This window comes from Artemia franciscana, unplaced genomic scaffold (genome assembly GCF_032884065.1).
Source record: "Artemia franciscana unplaced genomic scaffold, ASM3288406v1 PGA_scaffold_53, whole genome shotgun sequence".
Classification (NCBI taxonomy): Eukaryota; Metazoa; Arthropoda; class Branchiopoda; order Anostraca; family Artemiidae; genus Artemia; species Artemia franciscana.
This window is the reverse complement of record NW_027062694.1, coordinates 1-20,426: the sequence shown is the minus strand read 5'-3', so window position 1 is coordinate 20,426 and position 20,426 is coordinate 1. Positions and strand designations below refer to the sequence as shown.

Below are 20,426 nucleotides of genomic sequence, written 5' to 3'. Positions count from 1 at the left end.
ATATATTTTCAGGGAATATGTTCTGATTCCGGTTGCCCGAGTTATGTTCCAAATTTTACCTTGACCGATTCCTCGAACCTGGAACTGTCATGAGTCATTGAACTGTACGCATTTTCAGGGGGGTGTCAATTCACAAAAATATAGGGGAGTTTTTTTAACGGTGATACAATAAAAAGTTTCAGTTGAAAGATGGGGGGATCCCCTGTCCTCCTTCCCTCACTACTTGGCGCCCCTGTTCACTTGTCTACCCCTGCACTTGGTGTCCCTGTTCACCTGCCTATAATATCCCGGCAAAAATGCTATTCCATAATGTCTTCTATAACATTTATATGTTGAGAATTTGACTTGCAAATAATTTAAATTAAAATATTAATTCAGTAATAATTTTAAGTAGAAAGCTGGTCAACAATGCTTTATCAACTAGTGTATTATTTTAAAAACTAACCTCTTGTCATGGTAATAATAGAAGATCGATACCTCGTGCTTCTTGAAAACTTGTAATCCATGCTCCATAAAAAGAAATTCATGATTTTTGAATTCTGGATAATACGTGGTACATCATCGTTGGATTCTATAGTTTTTTATTTGTTACATATATACGAGCATGTATACATATATATATATATATATATATATATATATATATATATATATATATATATATATATATATATATATATATATATATATATATATATTAGGAGACTGAGATTATCCCTTTTATCCTCTTGATTTTGTCTTCAAAGATGTTTTTTTTTTTTCGTATCTAGAAAAATTATTGTGATATAGTTTAGTTTGTGTATTCGGGGTTTTGTGCCTTAAAAAGAGCTATTTTTGTTTATCAGTGTGCAAATGTGTTTGGCTAGTTATTTGTATATATTACATATATATGAATAAAACTGATATTAAACTGAGCTGTTGTATATGTATATAGAAATACTACTAACAACTTACAGCAGCATCAAGCCGCCTGACTCGAACCTTCTGCACACCTCCTCTTCCGTCCTAACCTTTTCAAACCCTCCCAGGAAGTTTCAATTTCCCTTAAATGTTCCTTTACGACATCCTCCCACCCCAGTCGATGACGACCTGCTTTCCCTTTAGGCCTCGATGGTTGTCCGAAAAGGGCAATCTTTTTCAATCTGCCATCCATCAATCGTAGACCGTGCCCTAGCCATCCCAACCTTTCTCCCATTATAGCCCTTGGCTTTCAAATCTTCTCTGAATAATGGGTTAAATTGCATAGATTGCATAGTGACGCAGAATCCTGCTCAACAGTCTTCTGTGCAGTATAAGATAACAAAAAATACAATGAAGAGTCTACAGGACATTATAAAAAAAGAACCTAAAACAAATGATAAACTTAAAAGGAGATGATAGAGTGGAGGTCTCGGCCGAAATATTTGCATAGTTTGTCGTTTTGTGATCACCAATGTGGTCTCAGAAATTATTTGCTGTAATTTACGAAATTTGCCTAGAATTTTCTGGGCAAATCTACTATCGATAATGGGAAATTTTCCAGAATTCCCGTACGAAATTCTTTTTGTTTGTCCTGCTTCCTCTTTGCCGTCTATCCGGGTGAAATTTTCAACAGGCTTAGAATAGTCTGTGGGATTTTTCTGAAGGCAAAATTCTCCGTGGGGGAGTGCTCTGCGGAAGCAACTTCACAATGGGGTTGGGGGGATTCCCAGGAACATTTTCACAAGAGGGGATTTCGAAAGTGATTGGACTCGGAGCGAACGGAAATTGTTTCGTGTGTTGAGGGGTTGCCCCCTCCTCAATAGCTTGCGTTTTACGCTACAGTTTTGACTGTTTTTCCTTTTTTCAGAACGACTCTTAAACGCAATGACTGTTTAATTAAGGTTAGAATCTATTATTAAGTGCTTAAAAAACTTTTGTATGGGAAGCAGGGTGTTGGGGAGGGGGGCAGCCCTTTCACATGTGGAGTGGTTTCTGTTCGTTTTAGGTTTTGGTGTTGTTCTGTACTTTCGGTTGAGACTTGTTTTTTTCATTTCACGATTATAATGATTCCAAAGATACGAATTTCATTATGTTCTGATTCAGCGAATCAAAGAACTCCATTACCGACTTTTCAGTGCGAAACAAAGATGATATGACCTGGAGCTTGTCGGTGAATAGGGATTATAAAATACGTTAACCAGAGAACTCTCGAACATAAGACTCAGCTTGTTCCACTGCGCCGGCACAAGGCGACTGATGATTCATTTTGGGAAACTATGATCTAAACTGGTTGTAAATATAGTGTAAATAGATGTAGTCTTGCTCTTGTATTTAGTGAAGTAAGTTTCGTGAAGTGAAGTTTTTTTACTTCTGTCCTTTGTACCGCCTTAAGCTGGTAAAAAGAAGAGGGCGTGTCCATAAATTAACTCTAGTGGGGAGGGGCTAGGAAGCTAAGATGAAAAAAGTTGTGATGAGGGAATTCTCTTGCTTTTTTTTGTGGCACTTGTTATTAACCAAGTGACATAGCGATCGCAAATTCTGTCGGTCTGTCCCGGTTTTGCTACTTCAGGCACTTCCAGGCAAGCTGGGACGATGAAACTTGGCAGGTGTATCAGGGACCGGACCGGATTAAATTAGAAATAGTCATTTTCCCGATTTGACCATCTGGGGGGGGGTGGGGGCCGGTTAATTCGGAAAAAATAGAAAAAATGAGGTATTTTTAACCTACGAGGGAGTGATCGGATCTTAACGAAATATGAAGTTTGGAAGGATATCGTGTCTCAGAGCTCTTATTTTAAATTCTGACCGAATCGGATGACACTGGGGGACATTGAGGGGGGGACCTAAAATCTTGGAAAACGCTTAGAGTGGAGGGATCGGGATGAAACTTGGTGGGAAAATAAGGACAAGTCCTAGATATGTGACTGACATAACCGGGAAAGAGCCGCTCTCTTTGGGGGAGTTGGGGAGGGGGGGGGTTAATTGTGAACATATTAGAAAAGTGAAGTATTTTTAACTTACGAAGGAGTGATCAGATCTTAATGAAATTTGAAGTTTGGAAGGATATCGTGTCTCAGAGCTCTTAATTCAAATTCCTATGATCCGGTGACATTGGGGGGAATTGAGAGGGGAACCTAAAATCTTGGAAAACGCTTAGAGTGGAGGGATCGGGATGAAACTTGGTGGGAAAAATAAGCACAAGTCCTAGATACATAATTGGCATAACTGGGACGGGTCCGCTCTCTTTGAGGGAGTGGGGGGGGGGTTAATTCTGCAAAATTAAGAAAAATGAGGTATTTTTAACTTACGAAGAAGTGATCGGATCTTAATTCTAAAAAATTTGAAAAATGAGGTTTTTTAACTTACAAAGGAAAGATCGGATCTTAATGAAATTTGATGTTTGGAAGGATATCATGTCTCAGAGTTCTTATATTAAATTTCAACCTTATCCAGTGAAGGGGATGTTGGGGGGGGGGGGTGGAACCCAAACTCTTGGAAAATGCTTAGCGTGGAGGGATCGGGAGGAAACTTGGTGATAAAAATAAGTACACGTCCTAGATACGGGATTGGCATAACCGGAACGGATCTGCTCTCTTTGGGGGAGTTGGGGGGGCTAATTCTAAAAATTAGAAAAAACGATATATTTTTAACTTGCGAAAGAGTGATCATATCTTAATGAAATGCCATATTTAGAAGGACCTCGAAACTTAGATCTCTTATTTCTTTTTATCCCGACCGGATCCAGTGTCATTAGGAGGGGGAAACCGAAAATCTTGGAAAACGCTTAAAGCGGAGAGATCAGGATGAAACTTGGTGAAAAGAATAAGCACGAGTCCAAGATAGGTGACTGACATAGTTGGACCGGATCCGCTCTCTTTGGTGGAATTTGGGGGGGGCAGTTATTCGGAAAAACTAGAAAAAATGAGGTATTTCTAACTTACAAACGGGTGATCAGATCTTAATGAAATTTGATATCTAGAAGGATCTTGTGCTTTAAAACTCTCATTTTAAATTTCAACCAGATCCGGTGACATTGAAGGCAGTTGGAAGGGGAAACCGGAATTCTTGGAAAACGTGAAATCGAGGTATCTTACGAATGGGTGATCGTATCTCAATGAAACTTGATATATAGAAGAATCTTATGTCTCAGATGCTCCATTTTCAATTTGAATCAGATCCGGGGACATAGAGGGTTGGAGGAGGTAAACAGAAGTCTGTTTAATTTGGCTAAAGTAAATAATTTGGCTTCAATTATTATTGAATATAACAGAAAAGCTGGTACCTGACAGTTCTAGACTGTTTTCATAGACTTTAAACCGATTTTTAGGTCAAAGATACACTTTGGCGATGTGCCAACTTACAAATTGCTTAAACCTGATAAAACCAGTCTGTGACTTTAAAAGAAATACTGTGCAATCTTATGATAAGATAGGAAACAGCTGTGAGAGGCTGCAATATCTTTTCTTTAAAATATGGAGGAAAATCCACGGAATTCGTAAGTGGGCTTACATATTGATAAAATATGAATAATATTATATATTGCAAAATAAATATTTATAAAATATGTAGTCACAATTTACTACTTTGGCCTTAAGGTATATGTTCCCGCTACATATTTGTGATTTTGCAATAAGCTTGCACCTCCAACTTGCACCAAAATGACGAAATACTTATTATTCCTGATTTCATGAATCTTATATATATCCATTTGACGAGCCATAACTGCGACATTGCGTATTTCTTATTTAAAAAACATATTTCTAATATAAAACACCCTATACACCTTATTTCGAAAATTTAGTTTGGTAGATGGATATAAGGGACCGTCAGCTATGGATCGATAGTAAAATTGTATCTTTCATTTACATAATAAAGCCGTAGGAGGGCAGAAAAATAACATACCAATACTTGCACTTAGACTTAAATCCTCCTACGTCTGGGGGCGCATAGGGCAGTGACGGTTGACCTCTAGCTTGACCGATATTGTATCAAAGATCAAAGTTCATTCAAAGAGGTTTGGAGACTCTTTCCCTCTTTCTCCAGGGATCTAACCAATGTACTCCACTCCTTCGAATGCCGTGTGGGGTCTAACACCATAAATCGTGTAGGAGGCATCCTTCGCTCATGCGGCTCATATGCCCCCAATACTTCCATCTTCTCATTCTGAATTCGTCGGTCACCAGTGGTTATTCGGTATCAGCCCTAATCTGGGTATTCGTTACTCTATCGGTCCAATGTACCACAAGGATTCTATGCAGTTAATTATTCTCGAAAAGTTGTGTTTTCTCAGCATTCTTTGAAAGGCTCTATTACTCGCATCCACATGAAAGTATAGAGAGTACATTAGAGTACGATCTTTTGCAAAGGTGCATCCAGATGGTGTGCTGTAATTCAGTTCCCCTTCCCCCTCAAAATTCCTTTAAAATTTCACCTTCATGCCAATTTACATAGTTGTAATAGTAGTCACAGTATTAGCATTGGTGTAACTAGTAGAAGTATTAATGGTATCAGCCGTAGTCCTAGTATCAGAAGTAGTATTAACATTTTACCTTTTGGCCATTTGAACATCCCTCTCATCAAGTCTTGTAAATTCCGATTCGATACAATTAGCTGTTGCTATGATATTGCTGATATGTCCTTTTGATAACCTGTATATCTACATAATCCTTGAAATTTGTATCTTAATGTTCTTAGCCTTACAAGTAAATAGAAATAGTAGCTGAAGTAGCAGTAGCAGCGGTAGTAGTAAATATAGCAGTGATAGTAGTATTAGTAGTAGCGTGCCCATATTGCCTTTTTGTAAGATGGTCTTTTCCTTTAAGCATTCTCTGAAAGTTCCATCTTAATACCCGAGTCAATTCTGGGGATATCCTCTTTTGACAATGTATATGCACATAACGTCTTTTAATCTGGTTCAAATTTCCCCTCAGTATTGTAAATTGAGTAGTGTGGTAGCAGTAATAGTAGTAGCATTTGTTGTAGTAGTGGTAGCATGGAAGTATTGCCTATTTGATCATCTCCCTTATCACTTCCTAATAGTTCCAAATTAATATACGCTGTCATTCCTGAGTTACGCCCTTTCGACAATCCGTATACACATATGTGTTTTGATTTAGTTCAAACTCTATTCAACACTCTCTAAAATGTTCACCTGAATGCCCTTAGTCTTTTTGGAAAATAAAGCTCAAAATACATACCTTTCTCAATAACATATATGTAAATAATGAACGATTTGCCCTAGGGACTTTGGTGCGGTTGGCATCCCCAAAGACATAACTACTGGATTTTTTAACAATGCTCTCATAAAATTTGATAGGATGTGTCTTGGGGAGTGATGAGCTTGGGGAAAATAGTTGCCCTCCATTCACTTTTGACACTTAAAAAGGGAACTAGAACTCCCGACCTCCAATCAAATAATCCCCATTCGATCAGAGGTTTAAACGACCACCCGTTCCGTAAAAATTTTAAATGACACGGGGGATAGCCTACAACCCTTGTCCCTAGACTCTGGGCGTTTTTTTTCATCCTGAAAACATTGTTATATGGTCTTTGGACTATTGTGAGCCAAATAGCTATCTCACAATTTTGGTCGGATGCATTTGGGGAAAAGAAGATTTCAGGGAAGGTGGGCTAGTTACCCTCCATTCTTTTTGAATCGTAAAAGGGAAATAAAGCTATATATTTCTAAATAAAAGTTCTGACGGTGGGGGAGGCAGTGCACGTGACGGTTGCATCCAAAGTGAATGAACTGTCGTGAAAGCTTGGCAGCTTTATTGAAAATTCTATTTCTACTCCTAAATGACCTCACGCTTAACCGCCTGAAGGATTTGAAAGGTCCATCAGAGAAAAAAACCTTTGTAGATAGTTTGTTTCCCAGTGTTGACGGAGATATATTGAGTTCCGCCGAAGCAAAGGGGAATGGAAACTTATCATTTCTAATAAACATATTGTCAGCCAAATTATTGAAAAAGTGAACTGTTTCACATCTCAAATGACGTATCAGTTAATGAACGTGTCTTTTTTGCAGCTGTTAAACAGGTTTCTAACGATCTGGACGACTCCAAACTTGATAACTTACCCCCGACTTCACTAAAATAGCATAGTGTGGAAGATCATAACCTATTAAAGCTTACTTCCAATCTCGAAATGAGCTCGACAGATTCCTAAAGGATTCAATCAAAGTTGGATTCGAGCGCTTTCCTGTGCAAGACTTTATTTTTTTCTAAAAAAATAAAGACCAGTGCTTGGAGACCAGATTAGTCTCCAAGCACAGGTCTCGTAACATCTTGCCTCGAAGCAAAATTTTGGTTCAATCTCTAGAAGGATTGCGATTGTCCTTCAACTTGTGCTGTGAATCTTGTTCTTCTTTATACAAAAAGAAGTTTTTCTAAGGCTCTGAACCTTCATCGTGAAACCCATTAAGCACCAATTCAGCACGTGCTAAAAATCATAGAAATCTTCTTTTTAGAGCCATCTCTTACAGAAATAGGTCTCCTTCATCTGTGTCTGCTCATGTTTGTCCATTTTCTTCTCTGGATTATATCCAGATTGATTCCAAAGGGAACTTCCAACGTCCTTCTAATTAAAGTTCGTAGTTCTATTGTTTTTCATCGTGGACATGTGACATCTCCGGTCCTCATTCAGAGTTTTAATCGAGCAGAAAAAGAAATAAGCACAACGGGGAACTTGCCGGCCATTAAAAAAAGATTTTAAGCGAAACGGCGATAAAAACGCAATTATTATTGCTAAGAGTTCATAAGGTTAAAACCGATAAGTATACACTATAAAATTCATTATAATTTTATAAGTTTAGTTTAATTCTCTTTAAATTCTTTTGTGAATACAAATTTTCCTTAATTAAATTAATTTTTAAAGGCAACATTCATGTAATTTTTCTGTAAGAGGATGAACATTACAGGAGCCCAAGTACAAAATTTATTAGCTATTAAAAATTCGTGAGTCGAACATCTTAATTACATATTTTTTGTCTATGATCTAACGTAACAAAAAAGATAAATTTTTACACGTTTGAACATCAGAGTTTATCCCACTTTGGCAATCAAGCGCACATTATTTTAATAATTTTAAACGAGGAAACTGAATGTTGTTTTGTCAAAACTTCAATAGGTATAGAAAAGACCAGTCAAGTATTTAAATTTCTAAGAATAAATGAGTTAACATGGAAACGGGAATGCCTTCCCAGAGTACGTTTTTGGTCCTAGATTCATTACTGAAAGTGTCATTTCCCTAAACCCAAGATAAAAAAGTAGATAAACTAGAATTTTACCCCATTTCTTATAATTTCACCTAACCTTCTCCTTACCATCAATAATAATATATCATATCCTATTCTTGGGACATGTCGAGGAAAATAGTATCAAATATTAAAGACAAAATTAAATGATAAAATGGCTTCATATTTTCTTATAGCCTAAAGAAAGATTATTGTCTTATAGAGCAAAACAAAAAGTATGTATTTGTAAGCTTTTGAATCTTCTTTACAATCTGCAACCCTTGAGATGTTTTCTACTGACAACCTGAATCCTCAAAATGGGTAAATTCTAGTTTAGGGGATTCTTGCTTGGCCTATGCTGGAAATTAGCCTGGCTAAAGTATAGAAATGAAACTTTCAGGGATGAATCCAGGGCGAAAAATTTGCTTCAAAAAGGAAGGCCTATTGCCAGTCTAGTACTAGCTTACTAATAAAAACTCACCACAGCATTAAGCCACATGTAGACATTATGGCTATGCATACTCCTTTGCCATCCCATTATATTCAAAGCCTAATTCTTTATGCTTTCCCAGGAAGTTCCCATTTCTCTTAAATATTCCTTTAGGACATCCTCCTATCCAAGCAAAGGATAACCTAGCCTACTTCCCATTTATCCCTAGATGGTTAGCCAAAAAAGGACAATTTGTCATCATTTATTTGCAAATCATTCTGTTGTCATCCTACCCTTCCTCTTGTTATAGCCCTAGAAAGTGGGATTGATCCATAGTGCACTTTTTGTACAGCTTACTGGTTGAAATATGGCAAGTCAGTTAGGTACTCAAAATGGTAAATGTTTTCTTTCATTCCAAGTGCTGTTTGCAACATATTTTCCTGTTTAGAGCACTAAGAAATGCTAATTCTAGAAGCACATCCATTTCTGGCTGACTCTCCTCCTCCATGGGGCAGACTACAAATGTGTGAAGTGGGCGTGCTTACTGGTAACATTACCATTAGAGTAAAGCATATTAGTCCATGAGCCCCACAGGCAGCAAGGCAAGGTCTGTATTCTATATTCATTGAATAAACTGCATTTGAGGTTTTTTTTTTTAGTGCTAGCACTTTTTGTTGAATAAATATAGAATACAGGCTTTGGCCTGATGCCTGCAGGGCTCATAGACTAATACACTTTGCTCTAATGGTAATGTTACCTGTAAGCAAGCCCACTTTATGCAATTTTATTCTTTTTGGAGGGGGATTTTAAAAAGTCAAAAAGTGTATGTGCTTCTCTAATAATGACAAAGAAACAATTTGCAATCATCAGAATCTTGCTGTATACAGTAACACCCACTTTAGAGCACTTGGAACAAAACTAAACATTATCAAAACAACCTGAGGCAATTTTTCTGGATAATGTCTAGCAAATCCTTCTCTATTCTCTAGAGTGCCCATGCTTCAGCACTATAGTTAACCACTTTCATTGTTCTAGCTTCCAATATTTTAATCTTAGTTTGCAGACTTATCTTGCTGTTCTTCCCAACTTTTTGAAATGCTGAAAAAAAACCTTCAGCCTCAACTATTCTTCTTTTAACATCTTTACTACACCTTTTGCTAATAATACTCTAGGTTAATTGAAGCTGTCCACTTGATCAATCTTCTTGTTACCAAATGTCACCTTTTCATCTTCACTTATTCCTAGCCTATGTTACTTAGTCTTCTTACCATCATTTTTTAAACATATTCTAGCACCCTGAAATCATAGAACCTCTAAAAGTTGAATCATCAGCATAGTCTAAGTCCAAGAAAGTTTTTCTTTCCCATCTGATTCTGTGTTCTCCCATTATCAAGAGGCAAAGGTGGACAAAATGACTGTCAACTTTGACAAATCTGTAATTTTAACCATTTCTTTTTTTTAAATCTATGCCAGTTTTTAACCCACTTATTGCCAGTGCCAGTCACATGACCAAAAATTAAACTGCTTAGTGTTCATATCACTTTGGATCTGAAGTGGAACAAACATGTTGATGGCATATTAAAAAAAGGTAATTTGGCCATCAGGTCTCTGAAGTTGTTGGCTCACCATGTCTCTGTGTCCATGTTGGTGTGGTGCATCCCTGCACCACACCTCCTATAACTCTATTTCTCTTTTACTTGTTCTACACTTGAGTATGGTTACCCTACATGGCATTTTGGGCTAACTGGGAAACAGTTGGACTGTGTTGAGAGGGTGCAATACTGTGCCCTCCTAGTAATCTCAAAAGCATCAAAAGTACAGTACATATCACTCTTTAATCAGTTTCAACTTCAAACCCTTCAATCCTGTTATTTAAAACTTGTCCTATCCTTTGGTAATAAAATACTGTCCAGCCCTTTACACCAAAATATCCTCCTGCCCCAACATCAACCAGCACAGGTAAGGCCAATCAGGGCTGTTGCAGAGCCTGTATGAAAACTTCAACCTGTGACTGTGTCACATGCTTGTTATGAGCTTTGTTTTGTGCCCTTGTTTATTAAGTTGTCTAATGCTGGGTTGATTTTTAATGTGGATTATTGTTGTTAATTGTATATATTATAATTTTGTGTATGTTAATTTTGACTTGTTGACTGATTTTCATGTATATATGACAATTATTGTTGTTAATTGTATATTTTATAATTTTGTGTATGTTAATTTTGACTTATCAACTGATTTTTGTGTGTCTATGACAACAAAAACTAATAATTGGCTCTGTCTGTCACATGTTTTTTAGATAAAATGAATTTGAAAATTTGAAATTATCATTTCTGTGCTCCTTAAGCCCAAGTTCATCTAAAAGATCAATATAAATAGGGATAGAATGCAGTTCTGCCTAACTCATCATTTAATACAAAGCCAGTTACTAACCTCATTTCCTACTTTAACTGCTGCATTATTATTCTTGTAAATAGCACTAATCACTTTAACTTATTTGTCTTGTATACCATACAAGGATAAGATTTTCACTAAAGCTCTTCACTGTCCACTAAATCAAATGCTTTATTGTAGTCTATAAAGATAAGGACTAAAGGTTTAATGAAACATTTCTGTAGATTATCAGCAAGCATTTGATTTAGCTGATAGAAGAGCTTAAGCCAAGGTCTTATCCTAATATGGTGTAGCTTACCAGACAAATACATTAGATTGGTTAGTTCTATGTAGGAAAATAACACTGATGTGGTTAAAATAGAAAATAAGGCTAGTAGGGGGTTGTTTATTAAGTCAAGAGGTAAGCAGAGTTGTGTTCTCACCCCTCTTTATATGGATAAGACTAAGCTACTTAGGTTTGGAATAAGTGAAGATGAACATGTGATGTTGGGTAACAGAAAGATTGATCAAGTGGACAGCTTTATTTACCTTGGAAGTATTATTAGTAAAGATGGCGAGAGCTGTGAAGATTTAAAAGTAGGATAGCCAAGGGTCAGTATATTATTGTTTTAGTATATTATGTGTTTTGTTGAAAAAAGTTTGAAAGGAAAGGAAGGTAAGTCTGCAAATCAAGATTAGTACATGGAAGCTACAATGATGACAATGATCAAATATGGCATGGGGGCTCCAAAAAATGGGGAAGGTTTGCCAAATGTTTTCCAGAGAAATTGTCTATTGATTATTGTGGGTATCTGACTGGCTGTTCATACTTCACCTAGAGTTGGTTTGAAAATTGGGCCTCAAACAGTAAAACCACCCATTGTAACCAAAAGTTTGAAAATATATTTATGAAAAAAAAAACTGTCTACTTAAGGAGAAATTGCCATTTTAGCTAATTCAGAAATGGTAATTATTATTTTTGTTAGTCTTAATGGCAAAATGTTGTTTTGAAAAAAAATTGCTAGAATTAAAAAAAAGAGCCTGAAACCCCTCAAAACCTATGTCACATAAAAACTGGCATCACGACTAAGAAGTTTCCATTTCTGAAAAAGCATCTAATGATGTAAACTAATGGCCGTGCTTTACAGGAAGTAATGATGACCGTGCTGACTCACTCCTTGAGTACCATAAGAATATTCATTATATTATGCTCTCAATTTCCCAACCAGGTATTGAGCCAACATGGCTTCAGATATGAATGCCTGATTGAGACAAATCTTATAAATGCTTATGACTATGTCACTGATTTGCTAGATTGTGATACTCCAGTTGATATGATCCTTGTAGATTATGCTGAAGCATTTGGCAAAGTATGTCATCACTGACTGAAGACAGTCACTACTGTCTGACTACTACTGAAATGACTGAGATTTAAGGTGTTTGGAGACAATAGGCAATAATTCTTTTTAGAAGTTGCAGGATGTGATGTTCCCTAGAGAACAATATTTTTATTGATGACGCTCCACAAGCTGTGAGAAATAAGATGAACCTTTATGTTGATGATTTAAAGCTTATTGGGTCCCCAGAGTTCTCAGTAACATGAGCTTCCACACAGGAAAACCTAGATTTGCTTTCACTTTGGGCCCACAAGTGGAAGCTTGAATTTAACATTCAAAAGCCCAAGATGGGGTATTTTGAGAGAAAGAACTAAGTTGGAAGTACCATATGAGTTGAGGGGATTGCTTGAGACAATTGATCAACTCTTCAATAGCTGAGATTTTAGAATTGTTATTGATGAGGAATTGAAATTCTGCAAACATGCATAGACAGCAGTTGCCAAAGCATATCAGACACCTGGCATAATCAGGTGCACAGTACACAGCAAATTGTCCAAAATTATGACCAAACTGTACAAGTGCCTTGTGTGACCATTGGTAGAATTTTGGTTGTGTTTCAAAGCCCCTGAACAATGGTGATAAGCAGAAAACAATCTGTCAAAGGAAAGGCAACAAGAGGTAGCAAGACTTTTGACTACCCATCTTGATTCATTAAACTAAGCTCCCACTGCTCGTGTACAGACGTCAAAGAGGTGATATCATAATGACTTATAAGCTTTTAAATGCTGACTCCTCTTATCAAAAGCCCTTTTAATTTGATGAATCCTCCAGGGCAAGGGGACATAGCAAGAAGTTGTCCCACAAGAGGGCTCATACCAGTGTCTGCAACTCCTACTTCTCTAATAAAGTGGTTGCCCATTGAATCTGCCTGATATTCTGCACCTTTACAGGTGCAGTTGCAACTTTGCAACTCATAATCTTCCAGCAATTTTTACAGGAATATTCCTTGCTCGGCTTTGTCATTTAAGGTGACGAAAATCTGATTAATACAAATATGCTGCCTATTATAAAGCAACGCTTTCAATATTATACTGTTTCCTTGTAGTGCTGCATGTAGCCTAGGCTAGGACTATATCTGGCACCATTATAGTGGTGGGTTGAGGTGCACTGTCAGAGTAGCAATTACTATAGTTTAAAAGGTATTTCTCTGGTTTGTCCTGCAATGAGAGACTGGATCTTAAAGATGGGTCTTGTTTTTGAGAAGAATTATGCCAGCTGTCTTTTTCTGCTTTATTGACTAAATATTTAATCACTGCTTTGGGTCTTCTAACTTCATTAGTTGTTCCTCTGTTTAATTCTTTTAGAAACTTGCTAAGTGTAGTTGTAAATCAATATAAAGGTGGATCCTGTTGATTAGATCAGTCATTAATTGTCGTGAGAATTGCTACATAGTCAGTCTGAATCATCCCCTCAGCATTTTGTTATTTTGGGGTATAGGCATGGGGAACCCTACCAGAGATTTATTGTGCCTAGTTTGTATGTCTTAATATCAAAGTAAGTCTCCAAGCTAAATAGTGAGAATACACACATGTTTTTGTTTTAATCAAAGCTTCTTCAATGCTCCTTTTAGTTTGATTGGACATTTGAACATCTTCCCATATAGGTTTGGGAGCAATAAAGTCTCCAAGAGCAATTTAGGAGTCCATCTTATCAAGGTCCCTAAAGCTGTGAAACAGGCTTATCTTTTTGTCTGGATAATAGTAGAACGTGATTCTCAACACTCTGCCATGTTTGTTTTGAACATCAAGGCTGACTGTCTCAATGTAGTTGAAACTCTTTGATGATGCCTAGAAGTGGAATTATAGTTTTGATATTTTTGCCATATTTCACATCTAAATAGTTTGCCAGCTGGCTCCTACCAGATTGTGATTCTTCAATCTATATTAAGAGTTTTTTGGCTTCTTTGGTGAATAATTCATTTGAGATTGGAGTTGTAGATTGTTATGGGAAAACGCTTAAAACCTGGAATCAAAGAAAAGTTGTCCCAAACCAAAGTAGTTGAACTTGATTGGCAAAGGGTATGGGAGATTGGTTTTTGGTCCTCGAATTGCATTTTGAATGGTGTCGAGGAGAAGAACAAAATAAACAGGATAGTCTTTGTCCTTTACTAAGTCAATGCCAATTTGTTCACTATGACTACAATTGGAGTTTCAATAATTACTTATACTAGCGAGAGGTATTTTTCTATGCTTCAAAGATGTTTTTCATAGGAACTTGGACAAAACGTTTGTAAGCTACAACTTTAAAGCTGCATTCTTTAGTGCTCATTGAACTGTTTTTGATTGAGATTGTAGACTGTCGTGGAAAAACGACTAACACCTGGAGTCAAAGAAAAGTTGTCTCAAACCAAAGTAACTGAACTTATTTTGGCAAAGAATGCAAGAGAGTAGCTTTTTGCCAACGAATCAAGTTCCATATGAGGTGTCAAGGAGAAAAAAAATGAGAGCCTTTTCGCTCTTTGCTAAGCCAATGCAAATGCTAACTCACTGTGATAACAATAGAAATTTCAAAAAAAAATCATTTATTCTAGAGAGAGGTATTTTGCATACTTCAAAGATGCCTTCCATGAGAACTAGGGAAAAACAGTAGTAAACTAGTACTTTAAAACTGAATTCCTTAGTACTTACAGAAGTTTTTTTTTTATCTCTGTTATATTTTCTGAGCAAATTTAATTCTTATTTTCTTTCTAGGAAAATTTAAAAAATAAGTATAGAATCAAGATGACTACAACATATGAATTGAAACTCAAGGCTTTGAACATACCATTGTCTGTTGACGATGTAGTAAATCTTGAGAGAAAGGAGCTAGATAAAATAATGTCTAAACTCCAACTTACAACTAGCCAGGTTGAAATGATATTAACTATTCGACGTCGTGACAAAAATAAGGTTTGTCATCTAGTTTTATTGACCTTTTTCTTTTCCCTTTAAAGTTTTTACCAAGCACAAAAGTAGGGACAAATCCTGATTTGTGAAAAAAAAAAAAAATTGTTGTTGATAAAAGAAAAATAATTCTTGATAAAAAAAAGCTGTAAGGATAAAAGAAAATAATAAAAATTAAAAAGTTGAGTAAAAGAGAAAGAAATTGAATCAGACTTGGAAATTCTAGTATAAATGGTTAATAAGAATAAAATACACAGTTTTTGAACATTGAAGACAGATTAGGAAAGGTCTGTGCTAAAATATCTGCTTTGCTTTTTGTTTATTCACTGGCTGAAAATAATACTTGTTTGATTTTGTCTTTTTGTTTTCTTTATTTTTTTTTTGTCCAACAAAAGGTAGAGGAAACGCAAAACGAAGCTGTAAAAAAAGTGAAGAAAATTCATATAACTAGAACCCAAAAATTATTTTTCTCCACAAAGCTATTTCCTGGATTGCTGAAATGATGTCCTTAACTTGCTGATCTTACTTTGTTCTTGATGAATGAGTAGAAAAAAAAGTAATTCTAAATGAAAATGAAGAGCAGCATCAAAATTTAAATTAAATTGCTTTTTTTGTCCCAATTTTCTGAAAAATAGACACTTTCAGTTATTATTAGGCCATATCTTTTGTATTTTAGTATTTATATTTTAGTATTGTATTTTTTGTGTTGTTTTGTAAAATAGCTTGTCAAACTTTTGCAATTTAGTTGATAATCTGAGGAGGAGGACTAGAGAAGCACTCTCCCCTTATATTTAATGATTTCTGGTCATGTTAAGATTTGACATAGCTGTGTACTTTCACTTTGAAAGAACTTGTACTTTAAACTTAATGTGTGCTTGTTTTAATATATTCAGGTCTATCTGAAATGGGCAGGTGGCTACCACCCATCTCAGGCGATGGTGTGAATGCGTGTGTGGTACACAGCAGTTAAAGTGCATATCTAGTTACTGCAGAATTGATGAAACATGAAGTAATAAAATGTACCATGTTCAGGATTGGACCTCCCATGCATAGGGAATACACATATTTGTGATACATATAACAGTTGAAATAAATATTCACTAGTTGCTATTTTGACCAAACTTAATATAAAAAGATATGATTATGAATCAAATGCTAGTCAGAAAGGGATAAAATGTAATTCATCTTCTTGTTGTCCATGATTTGAGAGTATAGAGCCTCCAGGCTCTAATAGCTTTTGTACTTTTCATTATTCAAATTTTTCCATCAAATAAAATTATGCACACTCAAAATTTGTAAAGCATATTTAAAGTAGGTGTGGCTGCTTTCCTATACAAAGAGGTAGCTTCCTTTCCATAGGGGCTGACCGCCTCCCAATCTCTCTTGTAGACTATTTCTACTGAAATCCAATAATAGAAATTTTTTGAGTGCAATGAAGTAAAGAATTTTGTTACTATTTTGCTCAGTTCAGAGGAAGGAAGAACAGGATTGTTGTTGCAGCCATTTGAGAAGGAGATTCTTGCACCAAGATTACAACTTTTATAATCGCTTTCAAATTAATTGAGTCCCCTCTCCTTCTAAATGCCCAGATTTTACTTACAGTAAATCTGCTGATTATTGTTGTTTTGTTTTCTAGTTAATACATATTTTGGTTGCATTGTAGATTTTCACTCTTCTGAATGAAAGACCTTAATAGTACATAGTACAATTCTTACTTTACCTCGCAAAGAAGCATTTCTATTTCTGTAGGAGTGTTTCTAACTTAATTGCACTCAGTCACCTCCACCCCCTCCAATGCCTGAGTATGGCTCAGGGCTGTCCACAAAAGGCTGATGACTTGTTGGTTTGCATTATCTTTGGTCTTATTTCTTGCCAAAAGCCGATTCGTAGTGCTAGAAACCCCTCCACAAAATCAGTAAAAAATTTTAATCGGCCTTGGGGTATATCGAGGCGTTAGTTAATGGGATCTGGGATGCAGTTATACTGGAAGTGACTCTGGAAACCTAACGGATATGAATTCCCTGAATGTACAGGAGTTAAAATTTTTTTTTTATTGTAGTGTTTAGTCCCGAAGGGAGGAGAAACTATATTGCTAAAAAAAAAAATAATAATAAGTGTATGTGAAGTGTCTCTGTTTTTTTTACAATAATTCATTTGGCTTAAGAGTGTCCTGCAGTGGGCCTGGGAAAAGGGTTGTCCTCTTGCCCCGTCATGACTCTCGTAGGTGCTTGCTTGAGATAGCTGTTAAAATATATGTTTTGTTGTACATACATTCACAAAAATTGAAGCAATAAAATATCGTTATTCTGTAACTATTATCTAGAAAACGGAAAATTAACTGATTGACTCTGAAGTCTTAAACTTCATATGTGCAATGTAATATGCCGTTTGAAAAATCCGTTTTCTAAATTAGTATTCAAATCGCTTCAGTGCTCATTTTTCTATGCAGAATTTACTTTGGGAGTTCTTCTAACAGGAGTCTGTAAGAATTACATGCAACAGGTCTAACAGAATTAGCTTTTAACTTAGTAAAAAAAAAAAAAAGATCCAATGTGTCATCTTGTAGTCCATAATTCTGAGAAGAAAAAATCTCTAAATTCATCTTTTTTTTTTACATAGAATTATCATTTAATCAGATAGATGGTAATGCATTTTCAAATTTTAGTGTGACTCTTTTCTCATACAAAGAGGCAAGTAAGTATCCTGGAGGCTTTTGGGCCGAGGATCTCTTTCAAAATCTAGTAGACAATTTACTATGATTGGTTTTACATGATCCAAAAGTAATTACGAAAAAATGAAATTCCAGAGAGCTAGAACCAATCTAGAACCAGCTAGAATCTGTGGTTCTACAAAACTATCTGCTGAATTGTTGAGGTGATGCCTGTAAATTGATGGTTGGCATACTTTATTCTTGATGGGTGATTAAATAAAGAGCAAAAAATCAAGTTTATCCACATTTCAGGACTCTTCTGTCTTAAGAGTGGCCGTTAATGGTAAATTCTTTGTTTAATTTATATGTTTTGGATGAAAAATAAAAAATGTCTATGTCTATGTCTATGAAAATACAGAGCAAATGTCAAAATCTAAAACAAACACAAATTATTGTATTTATAAGGGAACTACTGTTTATTTGTTTTTTAAATTGTTCTTTATTTTTTTACTGTTTTTTATTTGTTCTTTATTTTTAAATATATAGATTTAATTCTTCTCTTTATTCTCAATGCCTCGAAATACAAATGCTCAAACGATCCTCTTCGCAAATGTTTCGAAAAACAGTTGACAAGTAAAACACTTGAAGTTACAAACTGGTTTTACTTCTTGTATTCTAACATGCTTTCATTAATTCTCCCTATCAAAAGTTTAAAAATATTGAAATACAGCGTTACTGATGAAAAATATTCTGACATCTAACTCAACACTTAGCTAATACTTGAAAGTAATAAACAATCTTTATTGTATAAAATTACGTATTAATCAAGTAGATTGTAAAGCATTTTAAAACTAAGTTTGAATCTTTTCTCATGTAAATATGATGAATTTAGGCCTTTGGGCCTAAAATTCATCTTGAAGTTTACTTGGGAACCGCTGCTTTAGTTAGAGATTGTTAAAATTACTTCCAGAACCCTTGTTGTGCATATAGGTATACTGCTGCCCTGTCACGAAAACACAACCCATCTGGTAATGCTGCTAGAAGAATGTCTGCTACTTTACCAGGTAAACAGGAGTTACAATGGAAATCTTCACAAATTGGAATATGTCTCTTACGAATTCTGTACAGGAGTCCGCTTAAACGACACCATACTTCAGCGTAATATTTCTCAGAACTATCGTTAACCAGGAATGATGCAAGATATACGTTTGTGAGATAAAGCTTATTGGATCCACAAATTCTATAGAAGTAAAGAAGTTGAACAAAAATTAGAGCATACTGGTCCTCGATAATAGCAGCAGTACCGCCGAACAGTCTTGCATGAAGGCTGGGCTTGAAAGCCGACTAGTACAGAAAAGACTGGAACAGAGAAAAAATCTTCTTGGTAAGGATGTGGTTTTGTACATAAATTACGTCATAACCGAAGCAGATTTCACTTGGATAGTCTATTTTCGTAGTATTGTGGGCGTAGATATTTCGGCCAAAGACTTTTAGATTGTTCACTAATGAGGCTAGGACGCCTTGTCCATAACCTTTTTAACACTTAGGCAGAAGAGGGTGTAGCTTGGGTGCTCATTTTTTCCATTGGGACAGAGGGTACACTGAACATCGTTTGATTGACACGGTGTTTTTCTTCTCGATTTCTTGGGCCATGCACAGCGAGGGCAGCAGGGTCGATTGTTGCAGTTGAACCAAATGTTGAAGCGACTGACACCTGAAACACATTTTGGGATTTCTTTACATGAAATTACTTTAAGATAGGTGTATTCAGCATAGATACCTTGCAAGATAGCCCTGTTACGTCACGATGTATAAAAAATACAAGTGGAACTGTCCTTGAAGTCCTATATCTTTTGCCTTCTGTGACATGGGATTATAGGCAACTATATGTACTGAGATAATAACCTGGCTTGACCAATTTTGCAACTGTCGAGAATTTTTCTTTTTGATATTTTAATTCAGTGTCAACTTTCTTTGATTTCGGATTGTCTAGGGCTAGAGCTGTAGAGTCCGTTTGATATAAGCCACTAAGTCAAACTTGGTCTGGTGAATCATCAGATGCTCAGGGTTTATTAACTCCTGGATAAATCGTTTCTGGTTTGAAGACGGGAAAGTCTTTTCAGGTGATTTACCACTAATGAAAACCTGATTGAGCAGGTTTTCAGGTCATGAAAGTGGGGGTCAGTCAAATGGCTAAGGTAGAGCAGCTTTGCATTGATCAATTTTGTTTCCGACACACTCAATTACCACATCTTGTGGGATACAACGGATTTCGGAATTTGTCTAAATCTTATACCTGACTTTAAACTTGCTGTAGTTGCGTAGAGTTTTAACCATGTCATATCTATCGCTGATCAGCCTTCCAAGACCAATTTGAGACCGTCGGTCTTTCGGCAGATTTTCGTCATATTATTCTTCTATATTGTTCAATTCATCCTGGGCCTTACGACTATGTTCACGAGTATAGAACTTGTGTCTTCTGCTAATTACTGAACCTTTCATA

At 36.0% G+C, this 20,426-nt stretch overlaps 1 long non-coding RNA gene across 1 annotated transcript; it reads left to right on the top strand.

Annotated features, from left to right (window-relative positions):
- The first annotated feature begins 8,023 nt into the window (after positions 1-8,023).
- On the top strand, positions 8,024-18,273 carry LOC136041984 (uncharacterized). The gene is made up of 3 exons (XR_010621143.1): positions 8,024-8,088; positions 15,082-15,279; positions 17,939-18,273. It is a non-coding gene; the product is annotated as an uncharacterized LOC136041984 (long non-coding RNA).
- The last annotated feature ends 2,153 nt before the right edge of the window (positions 18,274-20,426 follow it).